General features: G+C 42.2%; 1 pseudogene; it reads right to left on the minus strand.

Annotated features, from left to right (window-relative positions):
- Positions 1 to 355: 355 nt before the first annotated feature.
- On the minus strand, positions 356 to 21863 carry LOC146571745 (3',5'-cyclic-AMP phosphodiesterase 4C-like; annotated as a pseudogene).
- Between the last annotated feature and the right edge of the window lie 1481 nt (positions 21864 to 23344).

A 23344-nucleotide genomic window follows, 5' to 3' on the forward strand; every position in this document is an offset into this window, starting at 1 on the left:
TGGTGGCCGGGTCCCACAGTTTCATTGCTTCGTGACGAGTAGCCCCCTCATTCGGAGGCTGAATTGCTCAGTGCTGGTTGTGGGACGGTTTGGCACGATTCAGGTGAACCTGTCATGATAGGATGAATACTGGGTGTTCTTTAATTATTATTATTATTACTATTATTTTTTAAAACATTAACCAACATCGACATGTACAACAGATCAGGCTTCTGAGCTATAACGGTCCACATATTACTCAGAGACAGTGTCAGAAATCCAGCATTGTTGCATTAAGGTTAGTATGTGACGAGGTTAAACTGTTCCTGGACACATCCCTGGAGGTGTACTCGGCATTCCTGTTCACAAGTGGAAACGTTTTTTCTAGTAAATGTGAGATGACAGACTACACTTTCCAGACTTTTTTTTTTTTTTTTGCATTATTTTTTTTCTGTTTTCTGACAAACGGAGGAAGCTGACATTCTTTTAGCATTTGATGCTCACTGTGTGTGTGAGATGTTATCTTCCTCATCACGGGACTGAGACAGTGACCGAGAGACAGCGGAGGGTAGTCTATAAGAACAGAACAGGCACGCACTTGTTTGCATGTGCGTATTTCAGGCTTTGTTAGATTTCCAGGAGCTACAAAAAGGTCGACAGAACAAATCCCTTCCCTTTTATTATTATTATTGTTATTATTATCATCATTATCATCCCCCCAGTTCATCCTCCATGGCAGTGATGGATTTACAGACACCAGGTGAAGAAGACTCCAGTCTGTCACTACCGGCTCCTCAAGTTGCGTTTGGGAAGATCCAGAGAGGTTTTGTTTTCGGTGTACGGTTGGTCTTTCAGTGTTTTCTCTGAGTGTTTTAAGGATGTCCGGAGCAGACAACAAACTGCTCCTCAGCTACGATGCTCACAGGACAAAGTGGTCAGAGCGCGTTATTTGGAAGGAAGGGCGTCATCAGCTATTTATCATCCTCTACACCCACTCGCTGCCGTTGTGGCCTCTTTCTGGCCCTCTTCATCTCAGTCTTTCCTCACTGACCCTGTGAATTCACCTTTTTACACCTGGCTAGCTCTCCTCTTCCTCTTGTACTTCTTCCTCTGCCTCCTCTGGTGCCTCCTCCTCTCCCTGCTCTGCTGCTGCCTCTTCCTCTTCCACATTTTCCTTTATTTCCTCCTCATCCTCCACTTCTTCCTCCTCTTTCCCCTCATCCTCTTCAACATCCCCCTCCTCCTGTTCCAAAGCCTCCTCTTTTTCCACTTCTGCTTCCTCATTTTCAATGTCCTCTTCTCTCTCATCTTCTACTTCTTCTCCATCTATTTCCTCTTCTACATATGCAGTTTCTCCACCTTCCTCGCAGTCTCCCTTCTCCTCTCCCCCTTCCTCGCCTTCTTCTTCTTCAGCTTCCTCCTCCCCTTTTGTTTCCTCCTCTTGTGCTACATCATTGGCTTCTTCTTCTTCCTCTGTCTGTGCTCCTTCTTCTTCAAATTGCCCTTCTTCCTGCACCTCCTCTGCCTCTTTCTCTTCCTGCTCCCTCCTCTTCCTCCTCCTCCCCCTCTTCCTCCTGGACTCCCATTCTGTTCACTGTTGTGATTTTCCTGCTCATCTTTGTCATCTTCTGCATGATTCTGCTCCTCTCCGTTTGCCTCCACCTGGCCGTCCTGCATTAAGTCCTCGTCGTTGTTATCACAGATGGCTTTCCGGCCACTCCTCCCGCTGCTGTTTCTCATGTGTATGTGGTTGTGGTTGTTTTGCTCTAGGTCCTCAATAGTGATCTCAAACTGGAAGCGGTCATGCTGGAGGTGTCTATCTGGAGGAGGCGAGGGAGACTGGGGCATGGTGTTCAGGTACCACTCCCTGTTCTCTTCCAGCGTGTCCAGCAGCTTCCTGAGCATCTGGATGAACCAGGTCGGCCCACGTTTCCCACAGCGGGTGGACGATGTAGTCGATGAAGCCCACCTGGGAAAGAAAAGAAGATGAAAAATACTTCAAATACTAGACGAAGCCACTTTAATGTGTGGTGCTAAAGGAACATGTCAACACTTTGGAGAATATGTTGATTCACTTATGGTTGACTTAGCTGAGCATAAAAAACTGAGTTGACCTGATTCTGTCCCTTACATCACAAACTCCATGTGCCATAACCATTAACGACTAAATCACACATTATCTATTCAATGCCTCAGCTTGCACAAACTTACAACCGCAGTCATCTCAAGGTATATTGTAAGACATGCTTATAAGCACGTCTCCTGTATGTTTGACTTGTACAAAAACCCAAGTGATACTTGTGCTTTTTATTTCAACTCTGTAAACTGTCAATTGCTGTTAAAATTGTAACTGCAGCTGCTTTATTAGGCCACAAGGTGGTGCCAACTTTCTTGCTGCTGTGTTGCACTTAGGTTGATAGTTATACAAAGAAAAAGTCAGACTGCTCTGACACCGGTGTGAGTCTCCACTGCCATATCTGACAAATATCTGAGACAAGTCAGAGCAAACCCAGGACAACACTTGAATGCCAAAAACTGCAGTCCCCTTAACGGCCACTTGAGGCTGATTGAAATCCATTTAATTCCCATGGTAACATCACTAACTTCACAGCACAAGGTTTATAGCCAAGAAAATGGTTTTGGTCTGTACATCTATTTGTAAAATCTGCAGTGGTAAACTTTTATTAAGCAGAAACCTCCATGGCTGAAAAAGAGTGCTGGTCCAAAGACTCCATATTACTCAACTATGGTGCCTTTAATTCAGCTCATTTTAATGAAGGAGTGATGAGCTCATGCAGTGCCGAGGCATCTGTCGTCTGTCTGTTTACAAGTCACAAGAATCGCTCCTCTGTGAGAGTATTGGTAAGATTTTAGTGAAGTTGCACTCAATCATCAGCAGATGGGTCTTCACCCAAACTGTGCTCAAGGTCAGGGTCACATTAGTGATTTTAAGGGGCACTTTTCCCCACATTTTCAGAGAAAACCTCCATTCACATTTCTCACAGATTCACAATTCTTGCTCCTGATGTATTGAACAATATTGAGACCAAAGCAACTTAACAAAGTAGTTCACATCAGATTCTCAGCTTTGAGAAAGAAAGAACTTCATGAAAACACCAAATGATGCGACAGCTTAAAATATGGTTTTAGGGTCGGGGTTTTCTGATCTACATTATAGTAAATAATAAAGTGCGTGAAATGACACACTGATGCATTATTGCATATTTCCATGTTTTCATGGTCATCATTGATACTGATGATTGTCCATGTAATACATAATTCTTTCAAATAACTCCTGGCAAAGAAAGCAAATAACATATGTCCCTTAAGTAGTATTTTACCTTTGCTAGAGCTAAATCCAACTGGCTGTACATTAACAAACACAAAACCATTTTACAAAGTGCAGAATCTGTGACCACAAACTTGACACAGAATGATGTTACTGTTTCTCATCGTGAAAATCAGAAGAGGCATATCTCTGTAGCTGCTTCCAGCTGGACATTGACACAGGAATACATTTCTCACACACGTATCCAAAACAGATTTACTGACTGAGAGTTTAGCACAAGTTATTCCAGTATTAATTGTGCTGACAAATTTTGGGGGACAAATAAAAGTGCTGCACAATCAACAGTTTGTCATTCTGTCACAACGCAATATAAAACGCAATTTTTAGTTTTAATTCTAGTTGCGTCGTGGCCCGAGGTTTGTTGGTCTCTCCACGTCCACTCAGCAGCCAGCAGTTGGACTGCTTTAAAATTTCATGTCTCCAGAGGATGAACCTTACTGACTTTTGTCTCTCTGAGTTTTTTCTTTCCTTCCTGTTGCTCTGAGAGAAAGCAGATGCACCGACTAAAATGTGGTTTTAAAAGAAATAATCTGTTCCCCCACAGTATATGAATTGGAACGATCTTAGCTGGGCTTCTGTCCTAATAGCCACCATCCAAACAAACATGTTTAAATAGCCCAATCCACAACTGTGTGTAAATCACAGCCACACACACACACACACACACACACACACTTTCTCTTGATCTAGTCTTGTGCAAATGGTTTGTACATTTGATGGACATTTGTCACATATTTTGATTTTTTTTTTACTGGTTTGAAGCTGACACTTCATAACCCAGTATACTTACACCTGAAGCTTTATTGTCAAATAACTGCAACCAATCTGCGATTTGGACTTGTGATCTTGTGGGAAGGAAAAGGGAGTTTTTCCTTCCCACTGTCGCCAAAGTGCTTGCTCATAGTGGGCCATATGATTGTTTTTTCTCTGTATCTATTATTGTAGGGTCTACCTTATAATTTAAAGCGGCTTGAGGCGACTGTTGTTGTGATTTGGCGCTGTATAAATAAAATTGAATTGAACTGAATCTAATCGAATCTTGTAGGATCAAGTGATCAAGCCCAAATCAGTGGTAACCATCTGGCAACCACTGGTTGCTAGGGAAAAATTTGTATTGTGTGCAATTCTTTGGTTGCTACCAAATTGCTCTCTTCCATAGCACACTTCCTCCCCTCACCCACAATTGGTCATATCAGAGGCTGCCGCTCCCTGAGCCTGGTTTCTGTTGGAGGTTTCTTCCCGTTAAAAGGGAGTTTTTTCCTTCCCAGTGTCTCTAAGTACTTGCTCACAGAGGGGTTGTCTAATTGTTTGGTGTTTCTTTCTAACACTGGCTCTTTATCTTACAATATAAAGCTCCTTGACGCAACAGTTGTTCTGAATTGGCACTATATAAATAAAACTGAATTGCATTTGTGCATATATTTACCACTGCTTGTCGTTTTGTGTTCATTTTATCATTATCAGATCGGATACTTTCCCCACACACTACCAACTCCCACATTTGCGGTGTTTGTGAATGACCTGCCACAGACAGAAAAATGCTCATTAACACTTTCTCAGAGTCTCAGCATAAACTGAAGATTTAACAGAGTCTATTTCAGGGTTGTTATTTCACACTGCTCTGTGTTTCTGTTGTTTTATCCACCCTTGCTATCATAGACACTTTAAAGTTGCTTGTTTGTGGCTCATTATCCTTTCTGTGTGCACATTTAACATCTTCACTATATTAATGACGCTGTGAGTCAGAGAGAGCTTTACCTGACTTTTCTCCACAGACGCAGTGTGTTTGTCACACATGGCGCTGATCTCCATCCCTCTCTCGCGTTCTTTGTCGCCCTGCCGAAAGAACTCCTCCATGATCCGCTCTGTCCACTGTCTGTATAAAGGTAAGTGCTTGGTGGGGTTGCTCAGGTCTGCACAGTGCACCATGTTCCTCAGTACCTACGATCATACAAGAATATTTAATGTTATGTATGTCATTCTCTCTCTGCGGGGTCAAACGTTACTGATCAAGTTACCTGTATTCGTTCTGTATAGTGGTCCAGAAGTAGCACGCCAGAACTTGTCACCTTCTTGGTCTCCACCATTGTCTTTAAATCAGCCAGCAGTGTCATGTGTTTGGACATGTCTGTGGCCAACACCTGCAGAAAAACGACAGAAAGAAATGCAAACTACTTTCTGCCCGAAGCTTTTATTTTGCATCCTTGAACCTGTAATATGCTCTACGCCCTGTTAGGAATCAACCCCCTTCTACTCCTGTGTGATTATAAATTACTCTGAAAATATATAATGCAAGAATCAGGGATGAAGTCAGTCCACTTTTTCTCTAAAGGGAACCTATTATGCTTTTTCTTTATTTATCACAATGTTGTGTGCTCAAATCTTTAAATAATGACCTCATTATTTAAAGATTTGAGCTTACAGTTGTGGTCAGACGTTTGCACACATTCATCATGGACATGAATGTTCTCTTTGAACTGACAGTGGACCCCGTGGTAATCGGAGCACTAGGTGCTGTGACTCCCAAGCTAGGCGAGTGGCTCCAGCAGATCCTGGGAACAACATCGGAGATCTCTGTCCAGAAGAGCGCAGTCCTGGGAACAGCAAAGATACTGCGCAGGACCCTCAAGCTCCCAGGCCTCTGGTAGAGGACCTGAGCTTGAAGGATAAACCGCCTGCAGGGGCGTGCTGGGTGTATATATGTATATATATGTAATATGATTGACTATAGCTGATAGGCAATGCAAACATTAAAAATAATTTGTTTAACAGGTCTCATTCAGTATTCAGAACAATGGGTCCAAGAAATGCAGTACAAAGCACAGAGTACAAAGTTGCAAACGTTTTTGGAGGCATTCTACACTGCAAATTCCACAATCATCAGTTCAAACACTAATATGATTTTCAGGAACCAATCAGGCCTGGCATGAACTGGAAACCGCTGGAACACCTGGATCACTGTCCACAGTGACTCGAGTTCTACCATCAACATTTCACCATGGGCCGAGAGGAAGAAGACCAGGAAAGAAGCCCCCACTCCTTGGTGCAGGAAGAATTGACACCTTCAGACTCAACTGAAGTGTGGCGCAGTCTACATGGACAAGCCATTCTCCATGTAGACAGCTTTACATTTTATGATCAGATGAGACAAAGATTGAAGTATTTGGCCACAGTGACAAGAGGTATGTTTCAAGGAGTAAAGGTGAGGTTTTGTACCAACTGTCAAGCATGGTGGTGGTAGCATCATGTTCTGGAACTGTTGTGCTGCCAGTGCAGCTGGTGCATTACACAAAGTGGATGCAATAAAGAAAGGAAACACCTCCACAAAGATAATGATCCCAAACACACATCAATACTGGTTTCAAAATGGAGCAAGCAGGCTTCCCAAAGTTCCAACCTCAAGGCTACGGAAAATTTCTGGACTACGCCGAGTCAGTGCCAGGAAACCAACTAATTTAAATGAACTCTACCAATTCCACCAAGAATAGTAGTCAAATATTTAGCCACAATTATGCCTGAAACTTGTTGATGGCTAACAAAAAGGTCTGGTTGAAGTGTAACACATTTACCCAAATATTAGTGGGTATACTTTTGACCCTGTGTTGATTACCCCCCACCCCAACATGAATTCAAATGCTGTCAACCATTCCACCCTGGAAAAAGAACATTCAGAAATTACAATGACATTTATCCCCATGAGAGCGGATATGATTCTGACACACAACTGTATGTACAAGTAGTCCCTGTAAATCAAAAGCTGTATTTAAAGCACCTCATCTGTATCTTTAAGGCATCATATGTGAGCACAGCAACCCCACCCAGTGCAAACCTTGTGTTTGCAAAGCTCAGCCAGTCAGAATAAGGGTAGCTTAAATGAGAAGAACCAAAACAGATACATTCAGTTTCCTGTTCAAGGTGTTTAAATATACACTTAAGAGAATCTTAAGAGAATACAAATCTTTAAAACTAAATAAAATATGACTAAAACTAAAAATGATAAATTAGATTCATACATCATTTGCATGATAATAGAAAAAAATGAAATTCTGTTAGGTTACTGCTACATTATTTTAAAACTAGTTCCCTACCATATCGATGACGAGCTTGCGAAGGCTCTGGCGCTGCCGCTTGGTAAGGTTCTGGAAAATGTCACAGTTTTCTTGGTGCAAAAGCTTGAAGCCCACGGCGAGGTGGTGGTTCTCCAATACTGACTCGTCGTTATACATTAGGGCCAGCTCTGAGTCTGAGCGCAGAGGAGGGGGTGTGAACACAGCGTGTGCAAATATCAAAGCATGTGTGTGAGTGTGTGAGCGTATGTGAACTCACTGGTGTTGATGAGGAACTGATTGGAAACTCCGGGATGGTCTACATCGTGGATGGCTGCAGCAAATAGAGCGGCGAGGATTTCCAGGTCAGTGAAGACAGCCTGAAATGACAAGAAGGGCAGGAGACAAAAGTCAATACCTCTGACAGTTTCAAAACTAGTTTCTGTGCTAATAAAATGCAAAAAGGTGCGTCTAATAGCAAAGAACATACTGCAGTTGAAGAATATGGATAAACGTTTTTACTGTCTTTGCAGACGTGACCATACCGCAGCTAAATGTGAGACGGTATGGGACAAAATTATATCTAACTTAAACAACAAACACACACAAACTCTGTTCTAAGAGTTTGTGTCTTCTTATTGCCTTTTGCAGCAGTTTTCTTGGAGTCATATTTCCCCTTTTTGCCTTTAAAAACTGTATAAAATGTTTTAACGCCTTTTCTTGGGATTCATTCTGTAGACTTCACGTCACATCATATTCTTCCCTCTCTGTAAAACTTAATAAAAACTAGAAAAAAATATTGGGTCTTCCAGTGGTTTCACCCAGTTTCCTGTTTCCAGTCATTTTTATAACCGCATTTCCATATTCCGCCAAAAACTGTGCAGCTTGTAACTTCGTAGTTCCCTAATTTTATGTATTGTGTAAGCAGCAAAAGCTCGTGGCGGGTTAACCTGCACTTGACCCACTAGAACAGCCTTTCCTGCTTTCTTTGCAAGCCAGACAGAAAAGCGGCTGTCCTGCTGTCCTGAAAACTAGAGCTACTCAAAATATGGAACACTGTCTCAGTGTGTGGGAGACAAATGCATTCCCAGATAAAGTCAGATGTTGTTCTTTTATTTCCAGTAGAAAAAACAGCAACCACAGTGACACTGAACCCAGCTCCCATTGTTTGTGTGTTTGAATCTGTGATCAATATCAGCTCATAGATTTACTTATACTTCATACTCAAGTCATAATGCTGTGAAAATCTTTTAAACTTAAGATTTCTTTGTTGTTACATCACTGCATAAGCCATGGTGTAATAAGGGTCACATGGTCAGTCTGCTTTGGATCCAATGTGACCACATAAAAGGGCTCCAGCTTTTTATGCAACACATTAACAAACATGTGACAAAAGTAAAAACACTCTCTCCAGCTTTTTATCTTTTTTAAATTGTTATTATTTTTCAGGGATGTTTCTCAGGTGCAGCTTCTCCATAGAACCATGTGTGTTAGATCAGGTACACGTTTCTTTTCTGTTGATAATCTAACACCTGGACCCACAGTTGAATCCCCTCACCCACAACAAGTTGTGACAGATGTCTGTGTTTCCCTGAGGCTGGGTCTGCAGGAGGTTTCTTCCTGTTAAAAGGGAGTTTTTCCTTCCCACTGTCACCAAGTACTTGCTCAAAACAGGATCCTCTGATTGCTGGAGTTTTATTGTAGAGTCTTTACCTCACAGAATAAAGCACCTTGAGGCAACTCTTGTTGTGAATTGGCGGTATATAAATACAACTGACTTTATTAAATTAAACAGTTGTTACTCTACTAACCCGTAAAGACTGGTACTTGTATAGCACCCTTCTACTCAGCCCTCAAAGTCCGCCATACAGCACTTTCATCTATGCCCAAGGGATTTTCTAACATAGACATACACACTCAGAGCTGGATGGATGCATCGGGGGCAACTCACTGTTCAGTATCTTGCCCAAGGATCCTTCAGTATGTGGACTGAGGAATCAGAGCAGCCACAGGTGCAATTTAGAAATGTTGAACAGGTCAGTTTGAGGCCTTGGGCCAAAAGTCTGAGGAAGCTCAAACATATTTTTTTTGTCTAGACACATGAATAATATGCATTTTAATATATAATGTATTACAACATGACACACTTATTTAAATAGGTCTATTTGTTTGAGAAAAAGTTAATTCATGTTCAACTATGAAAGTACCCAGATGTTTCAGTTAGAAGATGTTTGTCTTTCTTTGCTTTGATTTTTTATTCTCTCCACCTTTTCTTCACGCCTCTCTCCTTATGTGTGAACGGACATCAAAAGTGTGTGTGTGTTTGTGTGCGTGTTGACCTACATCAAGAGCAGGTGTGGAGAGAAGAACATGTGTGGACTGGGTGACATCTGCAGCATGGAGGCTGTTGTGGTACGCTACGTTTCCATGGTAATGGTCCTCCAGGGTCATCACGTAAGTGACAAAGGTGTCGACTGGGATACGAAATGTCTTCAACAGCTCTCGCTCCTGAGGAGGAGCGAGACAAAAGAAAAGGGAGTACACCGTGTACATGAGCACAGACACGAACAGTCCACATTTATACGATTATTTTCTTTACCTGGAAGATGGCGTACATGATGCAGCTGAGAGGTCTGTTGTTGGAAAACTCTGCTACTCTGAATATGTTAAAACTCCACTTGTCCAGATCCTCCAGCTCCTGTTTCAACACACAAAGTAAAGCGAGCCATAGCTTGAAAATCACACTGTTTCAAAAATGTTTCATCAAAACTTTCAGATGGTCGTATTAAAGTCCTCCTTACAGTGCAGTGCGCTGTATACTCTACTTTCAAGGGGCCAGACTTTCTTGTAACTTTTAACAGTGGTGTAGAGCAACAATTCTCCAGTTTTCTGAAGATCTTTCAAAGACTTTCTTTGCACATTCTCTCATTTTCAGTCCAATTCTTGCACTTGACCATTTTTAGAAGATGTTTAGTAAGTCATTTAAAACTGACCTACGAATCACTCAAACATAAAAAAGAACCTAACTCAAGGTATGAACAAGTGTTGTGTCTACACATTACAGACAACAAAGAACCCGTTCCAAATAGTATCTTTAGTCACTTTGCTACTAACAGCATATTGCCAAAACACATAACTTGTTCTTAAATGAATTTAAAAAATTCAAAAGAGAACACACAACTGTCATTAATATGTACAGAGGAGGTCAGCAGAGAGGAACAACAGAGAGCCTTCAGCCTGTGGTGTCGGGGCTCGCAAAAATGATGGAATATTGAACCCAGAAACGTTTATTCTGACTGGCAGTGGCTTCATTTTTCAGCATGAAAATGATCTTAAGCCCACTGCTAATGCAGTAAAAGCATACATGGATAGAAGAACACACAGTAGAACCCTATCAGTCATGGATCGGCCTCCAAAGAACTCAGACCTACACATTACTGAAGCAGTGTGGGATCATTTTGACCGAGAACAGAACAAAAGGCAACGAAAATCCAAAGAACTCTTCCTGAAGACTATTTAAAGAAAAGAGTTTCCCAGCAAAACAGATAAATAAATGGCCTGTATTTGTAAAGCACTTTACATATCCAGTCATCCATTCACACACAGGTGATGGCAAGCTACATTGTAGCCACAGCCACCCTGGGGCGCACTGACAGAGGTGAGGCTGCCGGACACTGGCGCCACCGGGCCCTCTGACCACCACCAGTAGGCAACGGGTGAAGTGTCTTGCCCAAGGACACAACGACCGAGACTGTCCAAGCCGGGGCTCAAACCGGCAACCTTCCGATTACAAGGCGAACTGCCAACTCTTGAGCCATGATCGCCCCGGCTAGATAAATACATGGATGGTAGTTTAAGACTTTAGCACCAGACTTTAGCCCAAAGGTCAAACACATGACTCTAAATCAAGTCTAAGGTCACTCTGTATTAACCTACATAATGTTTCCTGACAAGACTTCATTGAGCAAACAGCTGAAAGTTCAAATCATCCTCCATCCCAAACATGAGCAGACTTCCAGTGCTTCCATCTTTGAGCTCTGGCACCATTTCAACACTAATCACACAGCAGACACTGCTTTGATGTCTCTCAGCATAACCTTGACAGTTGAGCCTTAGTGGTAGGTGGTCCACAGATGTATAGAGAATATCTGTCACCTGGTCCAGTTCTTAATTACAATGGCGTAGGAACAAAGCTTTATGTTTGTATCTAGCATACTTTAATGTGATTTATGTGCTGCATGACCAAGCAGTCAGAGACAGTCTCCACCCCACTGTGGACCTTCCAAAAAAATGTGGTGCTAAAGACTGGATGGAATTAAACAAGCAGGCGTCAAGCACTAGAAAGCAGACTAAAGGATTAATAAAAGACTCCAGCTGGTATGTGAACAGACATAAACCTAATAAATATATGAGCACTTTTTTCTTACAACAAGTCAGTACTTGCAGTTATTTTCTGAAAAGCCAGGCCAAACTTTCTCGATTGCATAAAGTATACAGTAACGTGGGATATAATCATGTTTGCTTATGTTTCTATCAGATACAGGGTACGTGCGTACATCTGTTTCTTGCTGCTAGAAGGGAAAAACAATGCCAAAGCCATGAAAAATAATATCATTTTTCAGAGATCCGAGCTCAAGTCTGAGCAAAGTTTGATGGCGAGTGTGAATAACGCAGATAGAAAACAGCACCTTGGCAAGCTCATCCTCGTGGTCCGTGTTGACGCCGAAGCGAGGCATGGAAGCGCTGGAGAGGCTGGAGCTGTGAGACAGTTTCCTCACTCCGCTGATGTGACTCATGGATTTATCTTTCAGAGTGGGAGACGGGATTTCCACCTCATTCTGCTTGTCTGAAGACACACACACACACACACAGTGGATTTATAGTTTTTAATTTGGATAAGGTCATAAATGCGATGTGGACAGAAATCACATTCTGGTCCCGCTCACCCATGAAGGTGCTGGAGATGTACTCAGACACCTGGTTCCCGGAGCGACTCATCTCTGACAGGTGAGAGAGCTCTCTGTTCAGCATCCTCTTAAACTGTGGCAGAATGAGAACAAAACACAAAGATGGTGTGAGTCAACCTGAGGCTTCCCTCAGGAAACTTAGCGTTATTATTCAAAACAGAAGGCCTGTTTGGATTCTGGGCTTTGAGTGAGTCCAGAGGTTTAAGGAAACAGTAAAACGACTGAAAAAAAAATGTTGGAGATAGATTTTTACATTTTCTGTTTAGTGTCCTATAATTATTACTTACAGCACAGAGGCACCAATTCATGTATTAACTGCTAGCAAAAATCAAAATGTAATGATTTGAGCTAAATATTGAAAACATACATAAAGGTTCATCTGCATGGTTATGAGCTGATCTACAGCTGGTGACATGTTAATACGTTTATACGGTGTTAGTTACAAACCTTGTTGGAAGCCATCTCGCTGACAGAGCGGTGTGTCTGGATGGTCTCCAGCTGGTCTAAGCACCAGTCCAGCTCCTCCAGTGTGTCCAGAGCGAGCTGCTGGTACTGCTGGTCTGATAGTGTCGCCCTAGGACTGACGCACACTCCACCCAAAGGAGACCTCCTAAAAAAACAGAGTAGTAAAATAATTAGGCTTTTAATAACCCAGTACAATCCACAAGTATCTGTAATCACAAATGTGTGCATGGGTGTTAAACTGCATGCTTTTTAAGCATGGATACTACCTAAACTGTAAATAAAAACAGAATGCTACAATTTGGACGTTATTTTGAGCATACATTTAGTTGGAAACAGCACAAAGTCAACATCTGAAATGTTGAAACTGAGATTTTTTTTAACTTGCTAAAATTTGAATATGGTGCAAGCAACATGTTTTGTTTTGTTTAAAAAAAACTGTAGGTGTGTTACATTACATGTTTTTAGCAATGCTCTGTAAGGAAACAGACTTCCAGTACTTGTGGTTACTGTAGTTCAGTTGTTTGATGCTGACAGAAACAGTGGTTGGAGACTACAGCAAGACCAAAATCATCAAAACACAATAAACCTGAAGCTTTCTCGCCTCGCTGTTTTAAAGAAAGGAGCAGGTCTGCGACCACGAGCAGTCAGTTACCATCTTCAAAACAACGTTTGGGCATCAAAGTGGCAATAAAATGACAATAAGATGGAGTCAGTCTGCAACTGAATAGGATCAAGTTGGGGTCTGTTTGTAGTGCATCTATTAAATGTGAAATTTGTTTAAAATAAATCTTTTGCTGTCTACGTACACAAAAATTCACATTGAAGTTTACATTCATTACTTACATTTAGAGTCCTGACAGAACCTCGTATCTACAGGGCAGCGATTTAACTGCAAAATGACAGGCGCTCTGCAAACTTGCATTTTTACAGGTTTTTACTGATTTTTCCAAGGTGCAAGGAGCTTGCTGTCCTACTTTGTTTGTTTGTTTGTTTGTTCGTTAATTTATTTCGATCATGTAAACAATATACATAAGTTCATTTGGCAAAGAATAGAAGATAAAAAATGCTATACAAAATAAAGCTAAACATGTGTGACTGAGCTGTAACTGTCTGAGGAGTTTTTCATACTTTTGCTTTCAAATGTATGTTATAAGGCACTGCTGGTCAAATCAGGCACCTCGGCTACTTTCCTATAGCAATGTTGAGCTACTGTATGGTTGGAATACATGCAGAATGTGGTTTGATAAAATAAGTAAAACCTTCTTGCACCGAACTACTTTTGCATTCTGTCTTTATTTACATTTTCCCTAACATCCCTTTTTTTATTGGTAACAGGTCTTATAAACTCCTGTAACGTACAAATGGTCCTTTAACTTATGCAACATAAACTCTGTGGACAACAGGTGGTGATACTGACTTGACGGTCGGTGTGGAGACGTTGGCAAGGATGGTGAAGTTGCTCCGTACCGATCGCAGACTAGCCAATACCTACAATCATCGCACAGCATCACAGGAAAACAGCATAAATACAGAACAAGCTTACACAGATGTACACATATTACTGAGAGGTGAACGCTTAATAACGTGATCAATCATTTCTGCTGTTTCAATAAAAACTTCGCCTCCAAATCCTATAATTATATTGAGTGTCTGGGCACACTGGAAACAGTATGAACCAGTTTTTATGACCACTCATGAAGATAAATGAATCTATAAAGTCAAACTCACTTGGGCAAAAGGTGTGACAATAAAATCTTCTGCAGTATGCCTAAGACAGGAAGAGTTGGAAAATAGAGAGAAAGCTGAGTGCAACATTTCATACAGCCATGGATAAAGTCATCACTAATCTCATCTCTCTCTAACTCTCACCCTTCGCTGGCGAGGGAGGAGTTCCGTGAGACCGTCTTGGGGGACATGTCGTAGTCCGAGTCGGAGCGGTACAGGAAGGACTCTCTTCTCTGGCCCTGGGGGAAGGTCGTGTGGAGCGTGAGCTCGGACTCTGGAGCCCAAAGGGGTGTGACCTGGGGACACGCCATTTTCTGCTTCGTAACTGGAACATGATAGCAGTGATTAGAGAACGACAGGAAAGCTTTCTGCAAAATGAAAATCGGTGATTTGACGAGGGCTTAAAATGTGTGTGAACCTGTCAGAGTCTGCTTGTGTGATGGAGATGCGAGGCGGGATACGAAGGGGAAGAGTTGTGGGACGTGACGCGTTGCCCAGGACTTCTGGTGACCGGGTGCGATCTCGAGGTCGCAGCCAGCAAGGTACCTGGTGAGGTAAAACGTAGGTTCAGTCCGGCACAATGGGTGTGACTCAATCAAATTACATCAGTCAACGATCTGTGATTCTAGGCACAATTATGGGCAAAGCTACTGTTTGGGAGCAGTGGCGTGTCTAGAAATTTTTGTTGGGGGGGCCAGGTAGGGGCACAGATTTGGAGAAGGGTGGCAGATGTTAATTGGCAGATAATGTTTTAAAAAAAATTCTACCAACCGTTAACCATAATTCAATAATCCTATACACCTAATAACCGAATGCGCTTTTAACTCTTATTAGAATGAGATTTTAACCACTACGGTGCAAAGTTTTTAGATACTGCGTTGATAAAGTACAAGAGATACAATCAGTGCTTTGTCAGTGTTTACTCAGCATTCAAGGACAGAAATATTTGCATAGTATTTTTACTGACATGTAGTGCACATATGTTTTGGGCAAAAACATTTTTGAATATTAAAATACGAACATTTGTAACAAACAATTGACAAATTAGCAGTTCCAATGTAAAACTTTATCTGCCTGTTAAAAAAAGAAGATAATCTTCTCACAAACTGGTGTCTGATTTTGAAACAGGAAAAAAGTGGGAAACAACTGAAAGACTAACATTTGAATAAAACCTGAAAGCAAGTAAATACTTTCTCTGCTGCCTTATGGTAAACTTTGGTAATATTGATAAAGAACAACACTGGCTGATGATGAAATACAGTCAGCTGGCATGGTGACACTGCCAGTATAACCTGCAGGGCTGGACTGGGACAGAAAATCGGGCATTTTGACTACAGACCGACCCACCAGGTATTAAAGCCATAAAGACTTTGAATGAAAACAAATGCTGTTGTGACAGTGATGTACAGTCTTGTTGGTATATGTATGATTTCTATACATTTTACGTCAGATAAAAACTTTGGTTGTAAGATTTAGATAATTATTTTTTAAAAGCTAGATATTTTAAATGAGAATAAAAAAGAAAAGTATTTCTTTGTGCCCCCTTTCCCTGTTAATGCCCTACCTGGCCCCCTGGCAACACTTTCCTAGATCCACCCCTGCACAGTTACCAGCTGTCAGCTACGTAGAAAAAGGATCCTGGTGCTATTTATCTCTCAGAAACAGTTCATAACTTCCCTTCAACTCATTCATGTCACCTAAAAGGTAAACCTGTTTCTCCATCACCTGTTCAGCTCTGATGATTCAGTAAGGACATCTCCTGGTTTCATCTTCACGTTTCCCTCTCATCACACATCCAAACCGACATCATGACCAGCAGCTTTACAGCTGTGGCTCCAGCAAACATCAGCTGATATTAGAAATTAATATTAAATAAATTCTAACAACAGCTGATCAAGCTTAAACGTGCTGCTGTTGTTTAGCACGACATCTGCTGGTTTCCTCTTTCTGGCCCAAAGTGGGCGATAAATAAACAAGAGAGAAAAGCTGATCAGCTGATCATTGATCAGTTTCATGATTGAATTAGCAACAGGAGAGGCAGGGGGAGAGAATGAAGAAGAAGAGGCAGCTGTGCAGCGTAACGACAGAATAACTCCAGCTTTGTGTCTTTTTTCCATTCTAGCTAAAGTTCGGGACAAACTGCGTCTCTTCTCAGCTCAATACGAAACGTGTAATATTTTCTCTGAATGAGGGACCATTCCATTTTTTTTAAGGAGCCGTTGGCAACTCTACTAACTTTATGAATAAAATAAAGTTCACTATCAGTAACATCATAGCACCCACCCAGCTGTATATAAACTCTGTCAAGCTGGCTAGAATGCAGTACGAGTTATTGCAACTGAGGGTAAAAAGTCAGCACAACGAAAATAAACTCCACCTAAACTTGGTTTATATCTGACCCAGATAGACTGCAGGTCATGACTTCTTACCTGAAGTTCAGTTCACCTGACACTCGGACTGGCGGCTGCCTCGGGGCTCTCCTCCTGCCTCCCCTTCCCTCATCCACCTGCTGGCCTCTGTGGAAGCCCCGCCATAGCCACCACCAAACAACTGAGTTATTTTTACACATCGACCTGCATCTGGCCAATCCACCACCTCTCATTGTTCATGCCGTTACAAAAAAAAAAAGAAAAAAAAAAAGTCACCGGGCATATGCCCGGTATGCCCGATGGCCAGTCCAGCTATGTTAACCTGCAACCAAATCTGCAGCTCCATACAGCAATGTTACGACTTAGATTATATCTTATAACTCATAACTCTTATGTTAGCTCCCCTCAGTAGCATACTGTCTGAAATATTTGATGGCAGCAATAATTCTTTAAGTGTTATTTTTTTCTTTGGTATTCTAATTTCACCGAAGTTTACTAAACTCAACAAACTTAATATTACTTACCGGGACATTTATTCTGTCCTCATTTTCTTTCACCGAAAAATTGTTTCCTGCAGTGCCATCTTTCGTGCTTGGCTCTCCTACCTTTGCTAACGTGATGCACATAGCGCAGAAGCTGCTGCATTCACTTACACTCGGATATCTGAGCTTCACCGTGAAAACATAATCGGACATTTGATATTTGATTGAATTTTATTGTTTTGCCTTTGGGGTGGCACCTGGGGTGGCCAGTCTGGTTGGGGGGGTGGCCTGTGCCCCCCCAGGCCACCCCGCTGGACACGCCACTGTTTGGGAGATATAGCTTGCCTAACCAAGGTTTTAACAATAGGTGGGTGGAGCTTATGTGCTTAAAGCTAGTACACCTAGCTGATAAGATGACCAGTCAGTGTCACTGACATCATACAGAGGCAAGGGTAGATTTAGAGCAGCGGGAAGGCTGTGCTTTTTATTCTCACACATATCTCACAATCAGGTGCACACGAGGGTGTGATTAAAATTTTAGGATTAGGGTGAAATGAATGAATGATTTTTTAGCTGTAAATACTTTTGGTGATTTTCAGTGTGAGAGGTCAAAATTTGCCCATCTAGTCCACATTTTCAAAATCTATTTGTCAGCAGGTAAAAATATTTTGGCATGAAGTGCTATCAAAAAAAATTTTGTTTTGAGTTTTTCCTATTGTTTCCTTGGCAGCAGGAGAAAGCTGTAAATACACTAACATTTTAACTTCTCGCTAAGTGATAAACCTATAAATAATTTCCTATAGAAAACACGGAGCAGACAAAGCGTAGCATATGTATTTGTTTTGCATGATATTTATTGCTGAACTGAACCCTTTGACCATGTTTGTGCACTTGGTGCCTTTAGAAACATTTTAATGCAATTATGTGTCAAATTATACAAACTGCTGTGTGGTTAATAATCTGCACAGCAGCCCATTTTATCACAGTCCAGCAATCTTTTATTTTATTTGTATGTTACTTAGCACTAATTAGCAGGTGTCTCTCATCAGCATTGTGAATTGGTGTAGGAACTTTTTGGGGCAGTTTTCATTGATCAGCGGGACATGAGAACTGCTCGTACAGGAACACCAGTCACATCTGATTAAAAGAGACGTAAACGGTTTGGTGTATTTGCTCCAAACTAGAGTTTTAGAAAGCTTTTCCTCCCTGGAAATTATAGTTTGACCACCATCTTTGCTGTTATAGAATTCTCGCACAGATTCAGCTAAGCTTGCAATCATTACCTCTGTCCTCTGATACAATTTGGCTTCATAAAACCAGGATCGCTATAGCCTTCTAGGGTTCAAAACAGGTGCCCACAATCAGTGGATGAACTCACGGTAGCTGCTTTCATCTATTAACTACAGTCTATATGTCTAAAAAGGGTAATTTCCTGCATTATTCAACTTCAGATAAGTTTGAAGTATTGCTTGAAGTAACAGAAGAAAAAGGGACAGATCTTGGTGGCTCACCAAGGTGGTCCTTATAATTCAGTGACCTGTTGTGCTAAAGTGTTTGTTGCTATCAACAGTGACTTCAGGTGTTACCAAATCAACGGGACTGGAACCATTCAGATTGCCACTTTAACATGCTCATTCCATCTTCCCATACCTGGAGACTTGGCGAGAGTCTTCTGCTCCTCCCTCTGCGTAACTCAGCCCCCAGCGTGGACCCGGACGTATACGATCGGCTGTAGCGAGATGACTCCGCCTTCTCCCCAGCACCTGTTATATCTGTGTCATTTCCCTGAGAGACAGAAGGGAGGCAGGTAAGGGAAATGGGGATATGGAACAAGAAGGTGCATCTTCAGAGGATTAAAAGAGAACATATTGTGTCTTTCACAAAAACACTGCGTTGCGTGTGTAATGATTAAAAAAACCAACACATTCAGTAGCAAAAATGGAAGAACGCAGTTGCTGTTTTGGCTCATGTCCCAGGCTGTGTTGTTTTGCCATATTCAAACAATGACGAGCAAAGAAACTTGTACAGAAACACAGACTATAAATTATTGATGTAAGTGTGTGTGACTGTGCATGTGTGTCTGGGATAGGGCCTCTACAGACTGAGCTCTTAGAGGCTGATCTGCACTGCAGTACCGTAGCAACAAAACACTGGGGGAATGGTAGCAGTTGCTAGGCAACAGTGCCGTGTTGCTTCCATGCTGTGTTTGATGTCATCCAGACCCAGATGTGGGGAGATGCTCGCATCCACACACGCACGCATGCACGCACGCATGCATGCACGGACACACACACACACACACATGGACGCATAACAAAATGTATAATCAATAAAAGAGCTCCCGATTAATGCATGCTGTTATGTCCTTTGGCCAGGACTTCACCTTTAAACGGAAATCACTCATTTACATAGAGCACTCACTTAGCTGCGGCTCATTTACATAGAGGACTGGGACTGAGTGGCTCCTGCTGGGTGAGTGTAGGCTGGAGGATGCAAACTGTCCACTCGGACTTCTGAGTGTGTGCGGGAACAAAGAGAGCTTGGATGTGTGAAAGTCATGGGGCGTTTATGTGACGGTAGGCATTCAAGTTGCACACACACACACACGCGCACACACACACACACGCACACACATACACACACACACACACACACACACACACACACACACACACACACACACACACACAGAGTTCAGTGAGACAGTCTGCTACTAGGCCTGGGATCTACGGTCTCTGTGACTGTGACAAGGTTAGCAGATTTTCCCTGATTGTTCAGATCTTCCTCCTCACCTCTTCTCCAGTCACCGACAGCACGCTGCGGCTCTTCTTCATTCTGATTGGCTCGTTCTGGGCCCCAGGGCGGAGCGTTCCGGAACCCAGGCAGCAGAGCAGGTGGAGAGCCAGGACCGGAGAGGTCAGAGGTCACTGCAAGGTCAAACCGGGGTCAGACCGGGTCACAACCGGCCCCCATTGGAGCGGATTCGGCCAGCCAACCGCCTCACTCGCGCTCCCTCTGCACCTCAGTCTTCAGGTGGTTGAAGTAAAGCGTGGTGGAGAACAGTAAAGGAGCATTTACGCAGCCCTCAAAGGCTGCAGGTTCAGACCGAGGCCGCTGACCTTTGTTTGGATCTGTCTGTTTTCCAAAGTCAAAGGCAGAAGAAAGAAAAAAAGTCACTCCATGTTGTCTTGCTTTGGCCAGATGAGCCAATGAACATCTCAGTCAGGGTTCATGATGCCGTTGCCAAAGGAAACCCCTTTCTCTAAAACGTCTATCCAGCTCTGAGAGTTGTCTGCATGATGTTCCCCAGTTGTTAACCTGATTCCACATGAAGGCAATTTCCCAACAATTAAGAATCCAAACTCCAAAGAGATTACAGAGAAATTTGGTCCTCTCCTTTCTCAGGTCAATCATCCACAATATGACTGGTCATGGTCTGGATCCAAATCCTGCTTAGGAAGACGTGTCAAGCATGACCTCGTCTGAGAAGTCCAAACATCCTGGTTTGATCTGCCAGAGTCAATCCTGGAAAAAATCTTCCTGTGAGAAAACAGAAATTAAGTGTTAGTATGTACAGACTTTAAAAAACAAGAACAAAACAGAAATACTCTTTCCTGTCTTATTTCAGTGAATTCATTTGATGTATCATAAAATTGGAAAAACTTGTCCTCATGTATACAGTACTACAGAAGATGTGAGTGGTTTTCCATGATACAAATTTCATATATGAAAAAAAAAGCCTCCAAACAAAACTCTCAAGACATGGCTGGTTGACTGGTAAATAACTCAGAGCGAGGACAACGTGTTTTGATTGGCCTTGCTGGAGCCGTACCTACAGTGTGGCTAATTCTGAGCAGATACTGCAACACCAAAAAGCTCTCTGATGTTATATAATTACTCTGAGCAGTCCAAACTGACCTAATTCTATTGGATGGGACAGATTCAGCATATCAGAGTGTTTCTGATGGAGCTGGTACACACATAGAGAGCTGCTGGAGAAGACTTTCATCAAGGGTCACCATGAACACACCCTCTCAGCGATGGGTCTTCCACACAGCAGCGTCCACACAGATTCACACGGGTAAAAAAACAAAACAAAATGAAAGAAAAACATACCCAAAACAAAAGAGGAGAAATCATCAAATGCATAGTGACACAGTGACATATATATGCACAGACAATCAAGGCATTTGAGCCTTTACACACACACGCAATAGCTGCAAACCAATACCACCTCCACTACAGATAAAGCAGCTTATAAAACCAAGCAGCTATGCATCAATATGCAGCTCAACCACCAGCCTGCTGTTCTCTCACAAAACACCCAAATACATATATAAAGCGAGCGCGCACATGCTGAAAACATTCACATATGAGGAATGCCCCTGCTGTCATGACTGTTTGCACACACTGCATGAGGTATGTGTCACACACACATACACACACATGTCCACATACACTGGCACACACAGACTGGAGGATGTAGGAAAAAAAATCACACTCACCTTGATCGCCTGAAGATCAACAGCAAGATGGGCTGCGCCTCCTCTTGCTTTCACTTGTCGCCTTCTCCTTCTCTCCCCTGCTCCCTCTGTTTTTCTGTAGACATAGCGGTGTATCGCCACGGCTAGAGGGGGAAAGAAAAAAACACACACACACTTGCTGTTTTCATGAATATCCGTAGCTTTACCAGCTCCCCTCCCTCCCTTTCTCTCCTCTCCCTCTCCCCTGCCTCAGTGGTCTCCCCCAGCCACCCCCCCTCCCACCACCGCCACAGCCTCCACGGAGAAGCCCATCTTCCCTCCTCTCCCTCCTCCTGCACAGACGCACAGTATGTCCATTAATCCCATACAACACTCTCCGCTCCTCTCCTCCTCCTCTCTCCATCGGTACTCCTGTCTATTTCTATTTTTTCCATCTTATTAGCAGCCACACACTGATCCTCTGTTTCAATAGTCAGTTTCATCGCTCTCCATCACACACACCCACGACACAGGGCACATTTTTATTGGAACAAACCACTCATATTAAAAAAAACAACAACCCACAGATCACAATAAGCATTCATTTCTCCTTTTTTCCTCCCACGCCTCTTTGCTATTTTTACAGCCATTCAAGGGCATGCAGCACAGTTCTCAATACACTGTTTCTGTATCTTTTGTATTTATTTAATTTTCAACCAAGGTTTATTTATAAAGCACCAGCCAACAAACAGCCGCTTTATATTGTAAGGTACAATATTATATCATAAGATTGTTATAGTATGCATAAGCAATCACACTTTATAGTCTGAATACACTCTACCCTTCTGCACAGTACTTGCTTTGTTTATTTAATTTTTCTTGTGCATATTATTTTTCTATTTTTGTTTATTTAAGTTATGTATTGGTGTGAAAGGAGCCCACATAACCACTGTGTTTTACAGCATATATGGCAATAAACGTCTTATAGATAGATAGATAGATAGATAGATAGATAGATAGATAGATAGATAGATAGATAGATAGATAGATAGATAGATAGATAGATAGATAGATAGATAGATAGATAGATAGATAGATAGGTTTCCAGGGGTCATCACAATGCATGGTATTCAATGCCTTTTGTTCTAGGACAAATTAAGGCAGCAAATTCACACGTGAGAAGCAGGAAGGAGAAACACTGAGCCAGTGTTTTAGTTTTTCAGACAGACACTGATACTCACAGAAACTGTGAATAGAATAGCTTGAGCAGATACTAAACCTGTGCTGCCTTTTGTCATTGAGAGAGGATCTGATTTGTTAGCATTACAGCCAAATAATAATAGAAATTGTCCACGCACACACACACACACACAAACATTTTTTTTTCCATGACGCTGCCTTGCTGTTCTGTTATTCTCCCATCAGCTTTTATAGGCATTATCTAGATTTGATTCCTCCCCAGGACCTGCACTGATTGTTCCCTATTTGCAAAAGTGACA

The sequence above is a fragment of the Mchenga conophoros genome, linkage group LG6 (genome assembly GCF_057382185.1).
Source record: "Mchenga conophoros isolate Kocher_MC1m ecotype Shallow Benthic linkage group LG6, M_conophoros_male_GT1.1, whole genome shotgun sequence".
In the NCBI taxonomy this organism is placed as follows: domain Eukaryota; kingdom Metazoa; phylum Chordata; class Actinopteri; order Cichliformes; family Cichlidae; genus Mchenga; species Mchenga conophoros.